Genomic DNA, 4831 nt, shown 5'->3' with positions numbered 1-4831 from the left:
GCGGCGACTAGGCCGCAAAAGCGAACGCCCGTCCACCATACTGCACATGCATATGTAAATAGGTTTTGGTGAATCGTGTCACCACCCGCCCAAATGGCAAAAAAATAAAAAAAATACATACANAGCGGGTTCCCAGTTAAATACTTACAGAGCTAGAGCGTCAGTGTCCATTCGAACCACATGGCCAAGCCAGCGGAGCCGTTGTATTTTAATTTGCTACACTATGTGCATGTCGTTGTAAAGCCTTTTAACATTGCATGTTATAAATGAGGGCAAAGGGTGTATATTTTAAGCTTCTTTTGACCTTCGAAACGATAACGAAAAGGGTAATCTTATTTTATCTGCTTAGCTCGTTTATTATTAGCCGTCATCGATTCGCCAACAGTTAGCGAGTGGCGAAACGAACGAACTCAATGAGGTACAACCAAACTCGCTATCGTCTATCCGTGCTAGCTAACTTTGTTGTTGCTTTCACATGCAAATTTCTTTTTTTAAGCGACCAGAACTCAAACATGACGGCTATTATCTATTTCAAAACATATAAACAAGCGAGGAATCAATACAATTTTGGAAGAAGCTAGAAAAAACTGCCTTGATTGCTCGCTTATTGCTCCAAATAGATGAACAAGTCATTACTCCTTTATTACCTGATCTTGGTACTTATTAACCCATAGATACCTTTTTCTAGGTCGTCTAAATTTTTTTCACCAAACGTCAGATAGTCGACTCTGAAGGGCTACCGGGTCTGCCTATAGCACAACCCAGGTCAACACACCTTTCTATTCTTGCAAACCCAAATTCTACTTCCCTTAAGATTCGCCACCTTTCGTAGCCAACTGTACGAGTACCATTGTTAGCTATTTATTGCGGTTGGCGGCGACTAGGCCGCAAAAGCGAACGCCCGTCCACCATACTGCACATGCATATGTAAATAGGTTTTGGTGAATCGTGTCACCACCCGCCCAAATAGCAAAAAAATAAAAAATACATACCNAACGATAACGAAAAGGGTAATCTTATTTTATCTGCTTAGCTCGTTTATTATTAGCCGTCATCGATTCGCCAACAGTTAGCGAGTGGCGAAACGAACGAACTCAATGAGGTACAACCAAACTCGCTATCGTCTATCCGTGCTAGCTAACTTTGTTGTTGCTTTCACATGCAAATTTCTTTTTTTAAGCGACCAGAACTCAAACATGACGGCTATTATCTATTTCAAAACATATAAACAAGCGAGGAATCAATACAATTTTGGAAGAAGCTAGAAAAAACTGCCTTGATTGCTCGCTTATTGCTCCAAATAGATGAACAAGTCATTACTCCTTTATTACCTGATCTTGGTACTTATTAACCCATAGATACCTTTTTCTAGGTCGTCTAAATTTTTTTCACCAAACGTCAGATAGTCGACTCTGAAGGGCTACCGGGTCTGCCTATAGCACAACCCAGGTCAACACACCTTTCTATTCTTGCAAACCCAAATTCTACTTCCCTTAAGATTCGCCACCTTTCGTAGCCAACTGTACGAGTACCATTGTTAGCTATTTATTGTTGTTANCCTTAAGATTCGCCACCTTTCGTAGCCAACTGTACGAGTACCATTGTTAGCTATTTATTGCGGTTGGCGGCGACTAGGCCGCAAAAGCGAACGCCCGTCCACCATACTGCACATGCATATGTAAATAGGTTTTGGTGAATCGTGTCACCACCCGCCCAAATAGCAAAAAAATAAAAAATACATACCGAAAAATGGCTAACAAAGAAAGCAATGAAAATCATCGCCCAAAGACAATGCGAAACGGTGTATAGTTCTATAGTACTCTGGGGTACAGTACAGTTGGCAGGCAACAATTGTGCGTTAGATTTAAGATCGCAAGCGCGTAATACAATTTGCATATTTGTATGAGTCCACACGAGTATTCACATATGTATGTATGCATGTGTATGCACCTAAGTTCCTATGTGTGTGCGTGTGTATTCATTGAAAGCGCAACCAGGCGTAATGCAAAAGCGCCATCATCAATGAAACTGATCCCTTTTGTGAATTTTTTCAGCGTTGAAGGTGCGCTGCTGCTGCCGCCGCTGCTCATTCGTTGGTCATTTGGTTGAGCATTTGGTTTTGTCAGTTTGCAAGCTGGTTGCCTGACTAGCTGGTTGGTTAGCTGTACTAAGCTGTTGAATTGTTGGCGGCTGCGTTGCATTGGCTGCACATTTGGTGCTTTGGTGGTATCAACGGCGGCAGATGTAGAAGTTTCTTACCTAATCCTGCATTTACAAGCCTCGCTAGCTGACTCAAGTTTACTCACTGTTTGTTTGTTTGTTTGTTTGTCTATCTGTCTGTCGTCGCAATATTCGTGAAATCGAGAAGGTGCATGCAACATGCACCTACTACAATTTACATTACGCTACTTGTGCATACACTTAATACGTCGAGCATCTGTTTGTTGGTTAGTCCGATTGTTTTACGGCTCTATGTGTATCTATTTTCTTCTCTGCGTATTGTTATTTTCGTTGGCGGCGGCACGCTTTGCTTTTCAGCGCCAAGATCTCTGCGAACATATGTAAATATGTGCATATGTATGTACATACGTACAATTCAAATGTCCAGCGGTCAGCTTTGGCGACAATGCCGTGTAAACTGTCTAAGAATTATCTAAGCTTTATGAGCTCAATTACTGTCAGCAAATTCACGAAATCCAATAAGCTAACTGCTTGTAAACGAAATTCGCCGATTTTCTTTTTGTTTTAGTTTTTTCTATTGATCGTTGTGGGTTGGCATTTGGTTTCGTGCGTAATTAGTAGATACATGTATGGCGGTTAAGTTGTATCAAAGTNAAACGTCAGATAGTCGACTCTGAAGGGCTACCGGGTCTGCCTATAGCACAACCCAGGTCAACACACCTTTCTATTCTTGCAAACCCAAATTCTACTTCCCTTAAGATTCGCCACCTTTCGTAGCCAACTGTACGAGTACCATTGTTAGCTATTTATTGCGGTTGNCCAAATAGATGAACAAGTCATTACTCCTTTATTACCTGATCTTGGTACTTATAAACCCATAGATACCTTTTTCTAGGTCGTCTCAATTTTTTTCACCAAACGTCAGATAGTCGACTCTGAAGGGCTACCGGGTCTGCCTATAGCACAACCCAGGTCAACACACCTTTCTATTCTTGCAAACCCAAATTCTACTTCCCTTAAGATTCGCCACCTTTCGTAGCCAACTGTACGAGTACCATTGTTAGCTATTTATTGCGGTTGGCGGCGACTAGGCCGCAAAAGCGAACGCCCGTCCACCATACTGCACATGCATATGTAAATAGGTTTTGGTGAATCGTGTCACCACCCGCCCAAATAGCAAAAAAATAAAAAATACATACCGAAAAATGGCTAACAAAGAAAGCAATGAAAATCATCGCCCAAAGACAATGCGAAACGGTGTATAGTTCTATAGTACTCTGGGGTACAGTACAGTTGGCAGGCAACAATTGTGCGTTAGATTTAAGATCGCAAGCGCGTAATACAATTTGCATATTTGTATGAGTCCACACGAGTATTCACATATGTATATATGCATGTGTATGCACCTAAGTTCCTATCTGTATGTGTNAATACAATTTGCATATTTGTATGAGTCCACACGAGTATTCACATATGTATGTATGCATGTGTATGCACCTAAGTTCCTATGTGTGTGCGTGTGTATTCATTGAAAGCGCAACCAGGCGTAATGCAAAAGCGCCATCATCAATGAAACTGATCCCTTTTGTGAATTTTCTCAGCGTTGAAGGTGCGCTGCTGCTGCCGCCGCTGCTCATTCGTTGGTCATTTGGTTGAGCATTTGGTTTTGTCAGTTTGCAAGCTGGTTGCCTGACTAGCTGGTTGGTTAGCTGTACTAAGCTGTTGAATTGTTGGCGGCTGCGTTGCATTGGCTGCACATTTGGTGCTTTGGTGGTATCAACGGCGGCAGATGTAGAAGTTTCTTACCTAATCCTGCATTTACAAGCCTCGCTAGCTGACTCAAGTTTACTCACTGTTTGTTTGTTTGTTTGTTTGTCTATCTGTCTGTCGTCGCAATATTCGTGAAATCGAGAAGGTGCATGCAACATGCACCTACTACAATTTACATTACGCTACTTGTGCATACACTTAATACGTCGAGCATCTGTTTGTTGGTTAGTCCGATTGTTTTACGGCTCTATGTGTATCTATTTTCTTCTCTGCGTATTGTTATTTTCGTTGACGGCGGCACGCTTTGCTTTTCAGCGCCAAGATCTCTGCGAACATATGTAAATATGTGCATATGTATGTACATACGTACAATTCAAATGTCCAGCGGTCAGCTTTGGCGACAATGCCGTGTAAACTGTCTAAGAATTATCTAAGCTTTATGAGCTCAATTACTGTCAGCAAATTCACGAAATCCAATAAGCTAACTGCTTGTAAACGAAATTCGCCGATTTTCTTTTTGTTTTAGTTTTTTCTATTGATCGTTGTGGGTTGGCATTTGGTTTCGTGCGTAATTAGTAGATACATGCATGGCGGTTAAGTTGTATCAAAGTGTATTAATTTATTCGTATTTTAGTAACTTAATTAGAGAAAAAAATAAATAAAATCCAAAATCGTGGTTTAAGACATAGTGGCATAAAACGAGAACGATGGTGCGCCAAAAAATTGCAGTGATTAGAGCGATTTCTTATTTTATTGATTCGAATACCGAATTTCCACTAAGCGTTGAAAGGACAAATAATGACATTATTCTCAAAATAAAGATTTGCTGTTATCCGAAGCACAGTACTTAGTTATTTCGGTGACAATAAATTTAGTCGGG

Source organism: Rhagoletis zephyria, unplaced genomic scaffold, assembly GCF_001687245.7.
Source record: "Rhagoletis zephyria isolate East Lansing unplaced genomic scaffold, Rhagoletis_zephyria_1.1 Rzeph_scaffold_00235, whole genome shotgun sequence".
Classification (NCBI taxonomy): domain Eukaryota; kingdom Metazoa; phylum Arthropoda; class Insecta; order Diptera; family Tephritidae; genus Rhagoletis; species Rhagoletis zephyria.
The sequence above is the reverse complement of the archived record's forward strand: the minus strand, read 5'-3'. Positions refer to the sequence as shown.